Here is a 17460-nt window from a genome sequence, read left to right as displayed (position 1 = left end):
AAAAGATATAACAATGTCCTCAATTACTGAATTACCGTTTACTGGAAATAATACAACATCATAATATGCCTAAAGAGGCCTGAAAGAGACATTTGGAACTTTAAGATAAATTTTGTCAATATAGTGAAAGTATCGGACATATTACTGAGTCGTTAATATATTATTAGCATCCTATTTTCATTTCTTTTTATTACAACATCATAATTTGTAACTCATCCAAACATCACTCTTATTGGAGATGAGGTATAATTACAAATGCTTAGTCAAAATTCAATTTTTTTTTTTAATTTACATCTTTAGAGCCTCACAAATGATTTTTTTTCTCATACTCTCACTTTCCCACAGGTTGCATCGAAGAAATTGACACTAAAAAATGTTACAAATTACGTAGCAGATGTAATTTGTAAACGTCCAGATCTTGGTTATAATTATGGTGCCATTCTCATACCCGAAGGGGCTATTGATTTCATACCTGAGGTAAACAAACACCTTAAACCCTCCAAAAAAAGTGAAAAAGACGAGAATAACCTTCTGGCCTTGTCATACTCATCATTGTTGATGATTTTTAGGTGTAATTGTTGATTTTTAAATTAAATAAAATTTTGGCAAATGAAACTATTGATGAGGGTGGAATTTGGAAACAAAACCTTGTTCCTCAGTCTTTGCAGCTTTTTGACTTGCTTTCTTTAGCAATTCAAAATCAATTGTTGCTTGCTAGAGATCCACATGGAAATGTCAAGGTAATGTATTTCTTAGTAATTTAAATTAGGGTTAAATCAAATGTCATGATTAATGATTTTTTTTTTCTTTAGGTTGCCAAAATTAAAACAGAGAAGATGCTTATTCAGATGGTTGAAACTGAATTGGACCAAAGGAAGCAAATCGGTCAATATAATGGTGAACTTAAAGGCCAATCCCAGTTTTTCGGGTACTTTATTGGATATATATATATATATATATATATATATATATATATATATATATATATATATATATATATAATAACACTGTTTTTGATATTTTTTAATTATTAAATTCTTATTAGGTATGAAGGGAGATGTGGTTTCCCATCAAACTTTGATTCTTCATACTGCTATGCATTGGGTTATGATGTTACAGCTTTGCTTCAAAGTGGAATAACTGGATTAATATCATCAGTCAGTATCTTTAATCTTTAATAATCTTTATGTGTTTGTTTATTACAAATTATAAATTTTAAGGGTTAATTGTGAGAAATAGCAACGTACTTTAGCAAAGTTCTCGATTATACTTTGTTATTTCTTGGATTTAAGGTTCATTTACCACAATAAGTAGAAGTAAGTTGCAATATCTTGTATTTAGGTGATGATTGAACCAGGGAAGGAATGGAGTGGTTTATCCTGTACTTGATCCGTTCCAATTTATTGATTTTCATTCTTTACTCATGGGATTTTCTTTTCTTATTCCATCATGGAATGGGATGGAAAATCACAGTATAACCTATTTTTACTTATGATTTTTAATGACACATTTTAAATAAAAAACCAAAATTGTAGTTAAGTTTAAATTTATTGTCAATAAATAACAATAAATATATAATCTATTATAATCTTACTTTCGGATGTAAGGAGCTTATATTATGTTTAATTTATTTTATTTTTCTAAATAAAGTTCCATTAATCACAATTAATGGAAAAAAGAGGTGAAACTGTGTTTTTCTGTGTTTTGCTCTTTTACACGTGATACAAAAAGATCATATGAGAGTAGCTTATTCCATTCCATTCCCTTCATTAATCTTTTATTCCCTTTCCAGTCTCACAGAGGATGGAACATCCCGACTCCCAAGTATAATATTTATATATTTATGAGTTCTTTGAGCAACTCGGCGAGTTGGATGCCCCAACTCTTCGAGTAGAGGCGGATTGACCACGTGGGTTTTATGACCAACTCGACGAGTCGGAGAGTCCAAGTCGGTGAGTTGGCGCTTTGAGAGGAAACCCTAAATCTCCGGGGTTGGGTCCTATTTAAAGGACCTTAAGCCCTCATTTCTGCCTCACCACCCACCTTACTCCCCTGTGTGAAACCCTAATCGTCTATATTGAGCTAAGAGAGAATGAGAACTAATCTTTAGGCATTTTAGTGCACCTTTTGAAGAGAAGAGGAGAGTATCAAGGCAATGAATGGGAAGAGGCTGTTGGATCTGGTGTTATTTCATCTATAGCTTCCGTTGAAGGTAAAAATCTTCACCTTGCTCGTTATTGTGATTAGATCTCGTTTTCATGGAGTTTTAGGGCTTTTTCCATCTTTCCTTGAGCCTTTGAGTGTGTTCAACTTACCAAGTGATTGAGACTTCGGATATGGACCTTTTGAGGTCCCTAGAGTCCAAAGGTCCCAGCTTTATCCAACTATAGAGAAGCTTTTATGCTTAAGACCCTAAATGGGGCTTGTTTTGACATTTCAATCCCTAAGTGCCATGCATGGATGTAAAGATTGTAGCTTTACGTAGTATCTCACCCTTGGGAGGCTAGATCTAGAGTTTGGGGTTATGAATCTGCCTTAAAATGTCTGAATGAGAAAAGAAACTTAAGGGACTCGCCGAGTTGATGAGCCAAATCGACGAGTCGGTTAGGGTTTTCCCCGACGAGTATGGACATGAGTAACTCGGAGAGTTGATGAGACAACTCGACGAGTTGAGATAGGTTTTTGCGACTTTTCTGAAGGAACGAGGGGATTCGATGAGTCACATAGATGCACGCGAAGAGTCGGGTCAACATGGACTGTTGACTCGAGTGTTAACTTCTGTTGACTTTAGGGTTGGTCAAGACAGGGATTATGGAGACCATGGAGGGGTAGAATGGTATTTTACCCATTCCAAGAGTTAGAGAGACAGAATAGCATTTGGTTTATTAAGAGTTGTGATTAGAGTGTTAATTAGACATAATTATCATATGTGTTAGGCGGAGAATAGATCGGTGATTTGTGTACGAGGTGTATTTGCTTGTTTACGAGGTGAGTCTTCTCACTATACTTACCTTGAGAGGTAATTTCGTGTGACCGGAGGGTCTTGTGTGCTTATATTAAGTATTTGGATATCCTGCATTATGTATTTGTGTTTTATGTTGTGTTTTATGCTGAGCTTTACTAAGTTAGGACCGGAGGGTCCACCCGAGTTGTGGGATCGGAGGGTTCCACTGAGACACATCGACCAGAGGGTCTTATTTGAGATATATCCATGAGAGGCTAATGAGTTATGTGTGGTATTTTGGGGAACTCACTAATCTTCGTGCTTACTGTGTTATGTGTTATGTGTTTCACGTACTTCTCAGGACCACAGGAAGGCACCGGCTTGATTATACACACGAGGCGGAGTTATGTTGAGGATCCTGGATTGTGTTTAAACAATTTATGAACATGTGTTTTTGATAAATTGTCATTTTGGAGATTTGTGAACTATGTTTATGAGAATTATGTGATTTTTAAAAATGAAAACTTTGTTTGAAAATTGACGGTGTTACAAGTTGGTATCAGAGTGTTGGGTTGAGGGATTCAGATGTACCTTCGGGTGTGTCTGGACTCAAACTCGGGATTTGAGAAAAATTTTCAAAAGAAACTATTTTTACAAAATGAGAAAGAGTTTAAGAGAAAAATGAGTTGGAGCAGTGTGTACAATCAGACAGAGCCCGAACGGTGATTTCCATAAATACCCTTACTTATTTGTGTTATGAGATATTTATGAGATGTTAGGGATGCATGCTAGAGGATAGGCTAGGTATTTCGTATTTAGGGCTAGAGTTGTCTGATTTTTGATGCCTTAGCCTAGGAGTTGTTGGTATCTGTTGTTTGCCTTGAGTATGTGCTGAGTAGGAGTATCTAGCAGGAATGACTTAGAAAGAGTTCTGAGTCGAGGGATAATCTAGGAGAGATATCTAAATGAGTATATGAGGAGTGTACTAAGAGAGTAGTCTGATATCCGTGAGAGATAGAGTACTTGTGAATTGGAATCCTAGGAGGAGGACTTGGGGTGACTATAGGTTGGTGTGGAAGGTAGTATTGGGCCCGTACTACTAAAAACACCAGATCTGTATGTAACCCAAGTAAGAATCCTTAGGTTACTAAGAAGCATGTAAGGGCGGGAAATCGAGTGTGAGTATGATCGAACGAGTCTCTGATGATTTTTGTGTTGTGTTTCAGAGACATCATGGTGGGTACGTGCCACAACCCCGAGGGCGGTAGTTCCAGTGACGAGGAGATCCGCAGGATCATTCATGAGGACGTGGCCGCAGCTATCCGAGAGGCGATACCGGAGATGTTTGGGTCTATCAAGACCACACTGATTGAGACATTTGATGAGCGTTATGCTGCTGTTACTGAGGCTACTGCTGCTGCAGCCACTGTGACCGTAGCCACTGCTAGGCCACAAGGAGGTGACTCGTTGTTGTTCCGGGAGTTCAGCAACATGAAGCCACAAGAGTTTGATGGGACACAGGATCCGATTGCTGCTATGAGATGGATCTCCGATATCAAGGGGTGTTTTTCACGTGTTCATGCCCCGAGCAATTGAGAGTTCGGTTTGTGCTGAACCAGCTTCGCTTTGGAGCAAAAAACTAGTGGAAGTTTGTGATACGCAGCTTTACTCCTAGAGATCATGTTATAGTGACTTGGGAGAGGTTCACACAGTTTTTCCGAGATGAGTATGTTCCCTCGGTGGAGAGGAAGCAGTTAGCCCAGGAGTTTCTGTGTCTCAAGCAGAAGACATAAAATGTGGCTGAGATCTCGAGGATGTTCCATGAGAGGGTGCTATCTTGCCTTGAGCACATGTCTACTGAGCAGGCACGTTTGAGTCATTATCTGAGCATACTGAGGAGGGATAGACGGGAGTTCATGGCGAACTCGTCTTACTGGACAATGGCCGAGTTGCAGACCAATGCCCGATGGAGGGAGATTGAGCTAGAGTTACAGGCCAGGGAGGAGGGAGAGTCCCAGGGGAGGGACCGGAGACCGATACAGTTGCAGCCGGCGACGAAGCGGGCAAAGCTCGCTGATGCGAGAGTTGGGGGCCAAAAGGGCCGCAATTGTGGCAAGAGCCACTAGGGATCATGTCGGCCAGGGATTTTCTACAAATGTGGCACAGAGGGGCACATGGAGAAGGATTGCCCCAAGCGGTTTGCAGTCTACTATCAGTGCAACCAGACTGGCCATCGGAAGGCCGAGTGCCCTCTGCTCATTCATGGATCAGCCCAGGGTTACACTCCTGTTGCTTTGCATGCTACTGATAGTCCACCTGTGAAGGTCGAGGCTCCGAGGGCTCGTGGGAAAGCTTTTCAGCTGACAGCGGAGGAGGTCCGCGCAGCACCTGATGTCGTAGCTGGTACGCATTTCCTTATTTATATTATTTTGAGATTTGTTGTGCTTATTATGTGTTGTATATAGGTACTCTTCTTGTGAGTTCTGTACCTGACTTGGTGTTATTTGACTCGGGTGCGAGTCGATCCTTCGTGTCTTTAGCTTTTAGTCTTCACATCACTATCCGACGTGAGGAATTGACTATCCGACGTGAGGAATTGAGTCGACCTCTGAGGGTTTCTATAGCCAACGAGCATGCGGTCTTTGCTACTGATGTATTCCAGGGATGTGTACTAAAGATTTTTGGTGTTAAGTTTCCGATAGACCTGGTACCGACTGCGATGGGTGATGTCTGTGTCATAGTGGGCATAGATTGGTTGAGTCGGTTTGGAGCTGTGATCGACTGTAAGTGTCATATGGTGACCATATGAGACCCTAGCGGGGGAGTGTTTACGGTGTATGGCGAGGGTACCAGATCTGGATCAGCTTTCTGCTCTGCTGCCAGGGCAGGACAGAGTCTACAGCAGGTATGTATGGGCTTTTTGGCGTACGTGATGGATACGCGGGTTGCTACAGAGAGGCCGAGTTCTATCGCTGAGGTTCCAATAGTGTGTGAGTTTCCGGATGTTTTCTCGAGGAGTTTCCAGGTGTTCCTACTGAGAGGCTGGTGGAGTTCCGGATTAATTTGGTTTCGGGTGCGACACCTATTGCCAAGGCACCTTATCACCTTGCGTTGCCTGAGATATAGGAGTTATCCTCGCAGATCCAGGAGCTGCTGGGGAAGGCTTTTATCAGACCGAGTACCTCACCGTGGGGAGCTCCGATCCTTTTCGTCAAGAAAAAGGATGGTTCACACCGGATGTGCATCGATTACCGGGAGTTGAACAAGCTGACAGTCAAGAACTGTTATCAGTACGAGGATCGACGATTTATTCGATCAGTTGCAGGGGACATTTTGGTTTTCCAAGATTGATTTGAGATCTGGATATCATCAGATGAGAGTTTGCGAGGAGGATATCCATAAGATGGTCTTCAGAACTCGTTATGGGCACTACAAGTTTGTGGTGATGCCTTTCGGACTCACCAATGCACCAGCAGTGTTCATGGATCTCATGAACTGGGTGTGCAGGCCCATGTTGGATCGGTCGGTGATGGTGTTCATTGATGATATTTTGGTGTACTCGAGGTCCAGAGAGCAGCACGATGAGCATCTTTGAGAGATTCTTGGAGTATGGAGGGCGGAGAGGCTTTATGCCAAATTCTCCAAGTGTGATTTCTGGTTACGAGAGCTCTAGATCCTGGGACTTCACGTTAATCATAATGGGATATTGGTCGACCCGGCCAAGATTGAGGTAGTTATGAGATTGGAGGTACCGAGATCCCCATCCGAGATTAGGAGTTTTCTGGGGGCCCGAGCAGCATGCCTCATTCAAGACTCTTCGCCAGAGATTGTGCGAAGCTCCAGTGTTAGCCCTTCCCGAGGGAGTGGAGGACTTTGTATTCTAATGTTATGTATCTATATAAGGGTTGGGTGTGGTGTGGATGCAGAGGGGGCATGTGATAGCATATGCATCAAGGCAGTTGAAGCCTCATGAGACGAGGTATCCCACCTACGATTTGGAGCTGGGGGCGGTGGTGCTCGCCCTCAAGATCTAGCGCCGCTATCTGTATGGAGTCTGGTGCACCATATAAACGGACCATAAGAGCCGAAAGTACCTCATGGATTAGCCCATATGAGACAAAGGAGGTGGTTGAATGTAGTGAAATACTAGGACTGCGAGATCTTATATCACCCATGCAAGGCTAATGTGATAACTGATGCCTTGAGCCGTAGAGTAGAGAGTGCTCCGATTCGGGAGGTGTGTATGAGGATGACGGTGATGACTCCAGTCCTAGATACCATCCGAGAGGCTCTGGTGGAGGCTGTGAGGCCAGAGAACCTCAAGAGGGAGCGAGTGGTCGGACTGGTTTCCACGTTTGAGACGGATAGTCGGGGGCTTATGCCTTTCCGTGGGCGGATTTGGGTGCCCTATACAGGTGGATCTCGGCGCATACTAATGGAGGAGGCACATAGATCGAGATTATCGATCCATCCAGGAGCCACTAAGATGTATTTGGATCTGAAGAGAGATTACCGGTGGCCCTATATGAAGAGGTATGTGGCATGGTTAGTTGAGAGGTGCTTGACCTGTCGTCGGGTTAAAGCGGAGCACCAACGTCCACATAGCCCGTTACAGCCTCTAGGGATTCCCCAGAGGAAGTGGGAACATATTTCCATGGATTTTATTACCAAATTACCGAGAACCACGCGATGTGTCGATGCAATATGGGTGATTGTGAACCGGTATGAAGAGTACTCACTTCCTTGCTATCAGTGAGAGCTCTTTTGCAGAGAGATTGGTCAAGATTTATGTGAGAGAGGTGGTGGCACGACATGGAGTTCCGACATCGATATTGTCAGATCGGGATGTGCGTTTTACTTCCAGATTCTGGAAGAGGTTTCATGAGGAGTTGGGTACCCGATTGCACTTCAATACTGCATACCACCCACAGACTGACAGACAGAGTGAACGGACAATTCAGACGCTTGAGGACATGCTGCGAGCATGTGTGATGGACTTCGGAGGAAGTTGGGACACCTATTTTCCCTTGGCTGAGTTTTCTTATAACAACAACCATCATTCCAGTATTAGTATGCCTCCATTTGAGCTCTTATATGGGAAGAGCTGTCAGACTCCCATCTGTTGGGGAGAGGTAGGGCAGAGAGTGATGGGTAGCACTGAGATAGTGCTCAAGACGACTGAGAAGATTCAACAGGTCAAACAGAGGTTACTAACAACTTAGAGTCGCTAGAAGAGTTACGCAGATCGGCGACGATCCGAGCTAGAGTTCCAGGTTGGATATTTTGTCTTCCTGAAGGTATCCCCGTGGAAAGGGGTGATCCGATTCAGGAAGCAGGGAAAGTAAGGTCCTAGATATATTGGTCCTTTCCGAGTGACTGCCAGAGTAGGGAAGGTAACCTATCGGTTGGAGCTACCTGCAGAGTTGATCTAGATTCATAACACCTTCTACGTGTCTCAGTTGAGGAAGTGTGTAGCCGATGAGACGACGGTGGTACCCTTAAAGGACATTCAGGTAGATGCTATCCTGAATTACATCGAGAGACCAATAGCAATTTTGGATAGAAAAGTAAGACCCTGAGGAACAAGGAGGTGCGACTGGTTTAGGTGCACTGGGAGCATCGCAAGGGATCAAAGTGGACTTGGGAGCCGGAGTCCGAGATGCGCGAGCACTAACCAGAGTTGTTTTCCGGAGCATGAATTCGAGGGCGAAGTCTGATTCTGGTGGGGGAGAATTGTAACATCCGACTCCTAGGTATAATATTTATATATTTATGAGTTGTTTGAGAAACTCGACGAGTTGGATGCCCCAATTCGTCGAGTAGAGGCGGGTTGACCACGTGCGTTTTATGACCAAGTCGACGAGTCGGAGAGACCAACTCCGCGAGTTGGCACTGTGAGAGGAAACCCTAAATCTTCGGGGTTGGGTCCTATTTAAATGACCTTAAGCCCTCATTTCCGCCTCACCGGCCACTTTACTCCCCTGTGTGAAACCCTAATCGTCTGTATTGAGCTAAGAGAGTAAGATAGCTAATCTTTGGGAATTTTAGTGCACCTTTTGAAGAGAAAAGGAGAGTATTAAGGCAAGGAACGAGAAGAGGCTGTTGGATCTGGTGTTATTTCATTTAAAGCTTCTGTTGAAGGTAAAAAGTCTTCACCTTGCTCATTATTGTGATTAGATCTCGTTTTCATGGAGTTTTAGGGCTTTTTCCATCTTTCCTTGAGACTTCTAGTGTGTTGAACTTACCAAGTGATTGAGACTTCAGATCTGGACCGTATGAGGTCCCTAGAGTCCAAAGGTCCCAGTTTTATCCAGATATAGAGGAGCTTTTATGCTTAACACCCTAAATGGAGCTTGTTTTGGCATTTCAAGTCCTAAGTGCCATGCATGGACGTAAAGATTGTAACTTTACATTGTATCTCAGCCTTAGGAGGCTAGATCTAGAGTTTGGGGTTGTGAATCTGCCTTAAAACGTCTGAATGAGAAAATAGACTTAAAGGAATCACGGAGTTGATGAGACAACTCGACGAGTCTGGACATAAGTAACTAGGTGATTCCCTTTCCCCGACGAGTCTAGACATGAGTAACTCGGCGAGTTGATGAGAAAACTCGACGACTTGAGATGGGTTTTCACAACTTTTCTGAAGGAACGAGGGACTCGACGAGTCACATAGATGCACTCGACGAGTTGGGTCAACATGGACTGTTGACTCGAGTGTTGACTTCAGTTGACTTTAGGGTTGGTCAAGACAGGGATTATGGAGACCATGGAGGGGTATAATGGTCTTTTACCCATTCCAAGAGTTAGAGAGAGAGAATAGCCTTTGGTTTATTTAGAGTTGTGATTGGAGTGTTAATTAAAGATAATTATCATATGTGTTAGGCAGAGGCTAGATCGGTGATTCGTGTACGAGGTTTATTTGCTTGCTTACGAGGTGAGTATTCTCACTATACTTACCTTGAGTGGTAATTCCGTGTGACTGTAGGGTCTTGTGTACTTATATTGAGTATTGTGATATTCTGCATTATGTCTTTATGATTTATGTTGTGTATTATGCTAAGCTTTACTGAGTTAGGACCAGAGGGTCCACCCGAGTTGTGGGACCGAAGGGTTCCACTGAGACACATCGACCGGAGGGTCTTATTTGAGATATAGCCATGAGAGGCTAATGAGTATGTGTGGTATTTTAGGGAACTCACTAAGCTTTGTGCTTACCGTGTTATATGTTATGTGTTTCAGGTACTTCTCAGGATCACGGGAAGGCATCGACTTGATTTTACACACGAGGCGGAGTTATGTTGAGGATCCTGGATTGTGTTTAAACAATTTATGAACATGTGTTTTTGATAAATTGTCATTTTGGAGATTTGTGAACTATGTTTGTGAAAATTATGTGATTTTTAAAAATGAAAAATTTGTTTGAAAATTTACGGTGTAACAGAGGACCTAGAGGCGCCATCAATAATGTTGTTTTCCCTGGTACGTAGATCAGTTCCACAAATTTGAGTCTGTTCCCTTTTTATTTTTCCAACTTTTTGAATGTCAAATATGGATTTAAATTTTTTATCATTATGTATTTAATGTCGAATGTGCATATGCAATTTAATTTATGGGTTTAATGTATGTCAAATATTGTAAGTTTTTTACTTTTATGTTTGTTGGTTTTAAAATATGGATTTTATGCATGGTTTAAGATTTTTTGTGTTGAATATATATTTATTTTTAGATTTTTCATGAATTTATAAAAAATATTTTTATAATGTCAAAATCCGTTGCTAATTTGTCACGGAAAATCTGTCCGTAATCCGTTACTAAGTTATTCTGAGATTCCGTTGGTAAACCATTAGTGAGTTATTCCGTCGGTAATCAGTTAGTGAATTATTCAGTCGGTAATCCGTTGCAAACAAATTCTGTGGGTAATCCGTTCCAAAAAATATTATGTCGGAGATCCGTTACTTTTTCCGACGGAAAAATCCGTCGCTAAAAATTAGCTGTAGCCGTCGGAAATCCGTTACAAACAATTAGCGACAAGAATATACCGATGGATTTTGGTATGTTACAATTCCGTCGGTAAAGAGTATTAGCAACGGATTAGCGACTGTTTTGGCCGTCGGTAATGCTTTTTTTTTTTTCTAGTAGTCTGATGGTTCGCCAACCAGTTGGTAGCCAGCTAATATTACCTGATACTCCAAGATGAAGTCACAATTAACAATATTATATAGCCTAAAATACAAACAAATGATATATCATGTTATATTATTATAACTAGGTTATAACCCGTGGAAACCACGGTCGGTATATTTAAAATTTCAATATAAATAAAAATAATAATAAATGTAAAAAAAATCAAGATATTTTCGATTGTAAGTAATTATGAATTAATTTGTTAAGCAAAATAAAATAAAAATGTTATTAGGATAATATTTTGTATTTTCAAAATTTGGATTGAATTTGATTTGTCACAAAAAAAAGGAAATAATAAGAATCATAGAAATATGCCACGTGTCAAAGAGGCATTCTAAAAAACTACCACACGTGTCATTTTTAGGTTTCATTTATTAGCAAAGATAGTTGACCACGTGCGTTTTATGACCAACTCGACGAGTGGGAGAGACCAACTCGGCGAGTTGGCGCTGTGAGAGGAAACCCTAAATCTACGGGGTTGGGTCCTATTTAAACGACCTTAAGCCCTCATTTCCGTCTCACCGGCCACTTTACTCCCCTTTGTGAAACCCTAATCGTCTGTATTGAGCTAATAGAGTAAGATAGCTAATCTTTGCGAATTTTAGTGCACCTTTTGAAGAGAAGAGGAGAGTATTAAGGCAAGGAACGAGAAGAGGCTGTTGGATCTGGTGTTATTTCATTTATAGCTTCTTTTGAAGGTAAAAAGTCTTCACCTTGCTCATTATTGTGATTAGATCTCGTTTTCATGGAGTTTTAGGGCTTTTTCCATCTTTCCTTGAGACTTTTAGTGTGTTGAACTTACCGAGTGATTGAGACTTTAGATTTGGACCGTGTGAGGTCCCTAGACTCCAAAGGTCCCAGTTTTATCCAGCTATAGAGGAGCTTTTATGCTTAACACCCTAAATGGAGCTTGTTTTGGCATTTCAAGCCCTAAGTGCCATGCATGGACGTAAAGATTGTAACTTTACGTGGTATCTCAGCCTTGGGAGGCTAGATCTAGAGTTTGGGATTGTGAATCTGCCTTAAAACGTCTGAATGAGAAAATAGAGTTAAAGGAATCACGGAGTTGATGAGACAACTCGACTAGACTGGACATGAGTAACTTGGTGATTCCCTTTCCCCGACGAGTATGGACATGAGTAACCCGACGAGTTGAGATGAGTTTTCACGACTTTTCTGAAGGAACGAGGGACTCGACGAGTCACATAGATGCACTCGACGAGTTGGGTCAACATGGACTGTTGACTCGAGTGTTGACTTCAGTTGAGTTTAGGGTTGGTCAAGACAGGGATTACGGAGACCATGGAGGGGTAGAATGGTCTTTTACCCATTCCAAGAGTTAGAGAGAGAGAATAGCCATTGGTTTATTTAGAGTTGTGATTGGAGTGTTAATAAGAGATAATTATCATATGTCTTAGGCAGAGGCTAGATCGGTGATTCATGTACGAGGTTTATTTGCTTGCTTACGAGGTGAGTATTCTCATTATACTTACCTTGAGTGGTAATTTCGTGTGACCGTAGGGTCTTGTGTGCTTATATTGAGTATTGTGATATTCTGCATTATGTCTTTGTGATTTATGCTGTGTATTATGCTAAGCTTTACTGAGTTAGGACCGGAGGGTCCACCCGAGTTGTGGGACCGAAGGGTTCCACTGAGACACATCGACCGGAGGGTCTTATTTGAGATATAGCCATGAGAGGCTAATGAGTATGTGTGGTATTTTAGGGAACTCACTAAGGTTCGTGCTTACCGTGTTATGTGTTATGTGTTTCAGGTACTTCTCAGGATCACGGGAAGGCATCGACTTGATTGTACATACGAGGCGGAGTTATGTTGAGGATCCTGGATTGTGTTTAAACAATTTATAAACATGTGTTTTTGATAAATTGTCATTTTGGAGATTTGTGAACTATGTTTATGAGAATTATGTGATTTTTAAAAATGAAAAATTTGTTTGAAAATTTACGATCTAACAGAGGACCTATAGGCGCCATCAATAATGTTGTTTTCCCTGGTACGTAGATCAGTTCCACAAATTTGATTCCGTTCCCTTTTTATTTTTCCAACTTTTTGAATGTCAAATATGGATTTGAATTTTTTATCATTATGTATTTAATGTCGAATGTGCATATGCAATTTAATTTATGGGTTTAATGTATATCATATATTGTAAGTTTTTTACTTTTATGTTTGTTGGTTTTAAAATATGGATTTTATGCATGTTTTAAGATTTTTTGTGTTGAATACATAATTATTTTTAGATTTTTCATGAATTTATAAAAAATATTTTTATAATGTCAAAATCCGTTGGTAATTTGTCACGGAAAATCTGTCTGTAATCCGTTAGTAAGTTATTCTGAGATTCCGTTGCTAAACCATTAGTGAGTTATTCCGTCGGTAATCAGTTAGTGAATTATTCGGTCGGTAATCCGTTGCAAACAAATTCTGTGGGTAATCCGTTGCAAAAAAATATTATGTCGGTGATCCGTTACTTTTTCCGACGGAAAAGTCCGTCGCTAAAAATTAGCTGTAGCCGTCGGAAATCCGTTACAAACAATTAGCGACAAGAATATACCGATGGATTTTGGTATGTTACAATTCCGTCGGTAAAGAGTATTAGTGACGGATTAGCGACTGTTTTGGCCGTCGGTAATGCTTTTTTTTTTGTTTTCTAGTAGTCTGATGGTTCGCCAACCAGTTGGTCAGCCATCTAATATTACCTGATATTACCTGATACTCCAAGCTGAAGTCACAATTAACAATATTATATAGCCTAAAATACACACAAATGATATATCATGTTTTATTATTATAACTAGGTTATAACTCGTTGAAACCACGGTCGGTATATTTAAAATTTTATATAAATAAAAATAATAATAAATGTAAAAAAAATCAAGATATTGTCGATTGTAAGTAATTATGAATTAATTTGTTAAGCAAAATAAAATAATAATGTTATTAGGATAAGATTTTGTATTTTCAAAATTTGGATCGAATTTGATTTGTTACAAAAAAAGAAATAATAAAAATCATAGAAAAATGTCATGTGTTAAAGAAGCATTCTAAAAAACTGACACGTGTCATTTTTAGGTTTCATTTATTAGAAAATATAGATTATATATGTATATAATTATATACATATCTAATTATATATGTATATAATTATATATGTTATGAATGTTAAACACATTGATATCAGGTTCACCCAAATTAGCTCTAGTTGAAAGCTGATTCAAAGAAGCCCTCCAAACTAAAATATTTACTTTCCTCGACACAAATTAACTTACACTACTTGGTCAACGAATTCAAAATTTTCAACAAAATTTCTATCAATATATTTTTTGGTAGAACTAACTAGAAAATCATCCGCACCATCTAGGTCTGAAATCCAATTGTTTTGGACTTTCGAATTTAAAAAAAAAAAAAAAAAATATTTGAAAGCTCACTAGCGAAAAAATGAAATTTCCTTTGATAAGGTTGGATAAACATTAAAACGTTACAGATAAAACACATTGAATGCAAGACAGTACAACAATCAAAACGTGGCAACATCTATCATGTTAGTTGAGATGGTTTATGAAAATTTATGTCTTCTCCACCAATAATTAATGTACTATGCATTTTGGGTCGTTTACAAATTTTGTAATTTTGTATAGATATCCAAATTATCTAATATCTCATAGAATTTGGTAATTTAAACTATTTTGTTTGTAAGTGAGTTAATTTTACTTTTATTTCATTCGCAACATGTAAAACATGTTATAGTATTTAAACATAAGAAATTGAATGTTGAGCAAAAACTCAAAATGTAACATAATACCTACAAAAAATTATTGTATCATATTTTATCAGAAAAACTATGCTATTATCTGTTAATAGCTTTCATATCTATATTTATAAAGCATAAAAAATTTAAAAAAAAATAATAAAAAAAAACAAAAGAGGTTAGAAAATAAACTCCCCTAAATAGCTCCTGTTGCCATACTTTTTTTAGGTATTGTTGCTACGTGAAATTTTGGTGCGTTGCTTGCCACCCCGGTATAGGCTTCCTCCAATGAGCACTCCAAATATCATGTTGCAAAGAATTGGCAAAGGTAGGTTAGAAAGCCATACTGGGGAGAGGACCGATACCTATGTTAGATGTCATATTTTGGATATCGTTTTGAGTTGAACTACTAAAGATTGCTTACCCCCTTACGGAAAGATCGAGCTTCGTCTTGTAGTTGAGGCTTGAACCATTCTATGATCTTTTCTTTCGGGCCTTGCTTTGGTCCTAAGGTTGCAAGGTTAAGACCCTTCTAATAAAATAAGTTTGTCTTATCCGTGTTTCCCACGATATTGCTTTATAGGTTATGTACAGAAGGTAGGACGATTCTCGGTGTACGTGGTCGGTATATCTTGATGGGCTGAATACCGACCTACACTTATTTGTGTTTTATGGCTCTTTATCTGATCGGCTTCTTTGGCCGGCTTGGCTTTACGTGGGCTGGTGCCCATACCTCATTAAGCCTACCAGCCTAATTGTTGTATACTGTTGCTAGATGGTTTATAATAATTGGGCTTGAAAAGAGTTGTCAAATATTCCTATTTAATCAAACGATGGGTAGGGTATTGAACGCGCCAAGGTATCTACAATTATATCTACTTGATCGTTATTTGCAGCGGTTGGCTTTCCCACCTCATCTTCCATAAATGTTTGACACATCTATCTGTCAGTTTTTCTTTTGATACCTTCTCCTCTTGTTCTCTTTGTTCTCCCTTAACTCAATTCTCTTTAGACTAAGAACATTTCTCGTTAGATAATGAATGTCGTTCATTCTTCCATTACTCATGAACGTCTTCACCAGATTTCCATGAAATATCATCCTGTCGAGGAAGACGAAGCTGTTCTTCCTGGTTCTACAGCAGTGATTGATCGCCTGCATTAAGGTAAAGTTAGTTTTTACCTCTGGTTCTTTGAGGATGGCCTTTGTGTTCCCTCTTCTTCTTTCGATGGTTCCATTATTGAGTCGTACAGAATCCATACTTATCAATTGAAACCTAATTCTATTTGGAAAGTTGTGTGCTTCGATTTGCTTTGCCATGCCTCTCTTATTATTCCTACTGTCTATTTGTTTCAATATTTCTTTCGCATATATAGAAATTGTGCTTGGTATTACTTTCGTTCTAGGGGCGAAGTTTTATTAAGGGCCTCCCTAAGTCTATCAAGAACCGAAAGAATGAATTTATTTGTTTAAATGAATCTCTGTTTCCTTATCGCAATGAATTTCATCTTCCTTGCACGATTAGTGATCAGAACCCTGATAGGACTCCCAATTTGAGTCAAGGTATAAAGAAAATATCCCGCATGAATGTTATGATGAAAAACTTTCAAGTGGTTGTGTTGGGTCAGGCCGTTATGAGCTCGTATTGGTTGTGAATGGGTGTGGTTCCTTTTCTTTTTTGTTCAAGGACCAAGTACTCTGTTATTTTGTTGTTAACCATTTGTCTATTTATATGCTTAATAGTTTATTTGTTTATTTTTTGCAAATGGGACTCGGTTACCCTTCCTTTTGTCTGACTTTGTTGAGGGTAAGATTTTAGCTCGTGATCTTGGTTATGATGATTTCAAACTTCCTACTCTTGATGATATCTTTGATGGTAGCGGGAGTGAGGGTAGTAACACTCAAAATGATGAGGAGGATGGGGAGTAAATAGAAACATCGGTTCCATGATCTGTAGGATAATGACATGGGTGAGCAAACTCTAAATGCTACTACTGTTCCTGTTATTATTTTTGGGGAACATAATGAAGGTGAAAATGGATAGGAGTCGTTGTTTCATCGTAAAATGGGTAGGGATTCAATTGCTTCTGCCTCTCTTGCAGCTATTCTATCTGGTGGTGAGGGTAGTAGTGGCAGAGTTGTGAAAAGATATTATTCCTTTGATCTTGGTGCTTTTCGATATTTCACTGATAGTCTCTTTGTGGCTTAGCCTTCAACTAATACTGCTCAACTAAAAGCAAATATTCATCCTAAGGATGTTGATGCCTCCCTCCCCCCCCCCCCCATCCCTCTGGTAGCATCTTTATTCCTTCTTGGAAATTCAGGAGATATCAATGTTTATTGGAGCCCAATGTAGCCATGCCAATTTTTGAAATATTTTCTTCTCCAGGTACCCGGTTGAGTGTTTGTCGAGGACGTACGGAACATACACAGGACAGGTTAAAAATCAAGCATGTGGAGAACACGGTTTTAGGCTAAGAAGATATGTCGTGGCTTTATGAGAATAAACATTACACTTGGAGAATCGTGGATTGTGGGATGAATTTAAGAGGGTGTCAGACCTT

The 17460-nt window shown here is 39.7% G+C and overlaps 1 pseudogene; it reads left to right on the top strand.

The window, feature by feature from the left end:
• Window positions 1-213: 213 nt before the first annotated feature.
• LOC145127003 (pyrophosphate--fructose 6-phosphate 1-phosphotransferase subunit beta-like) lies at window positions 214-1178 on the top strand (annotated as a pseudogene).
• The last annotated feature ends 16282 nt before the right edge of the window (window positions 1179-17460 follow it).

This window comes from Lactuca virosa, chromosome 7, assembly GCF_052849685.1.
Source record: "Lactuca virosa cultivar CGN04683 chromosome 7, Lactuca_virosa_CGN04683_v6, whole genome shotgun sequence".
Taxonomy (NCBI): Eukaryota; Viridiplantae; Streptophyta; class Magnoliopsida; order Asterales; family Asteraceae; genus Lactuca; species Lactuca virosa.
Note: the sequence above shows the minus strand (reverse complement) of the source record. Positions and strands in the feature narration are given on the sequence as shown.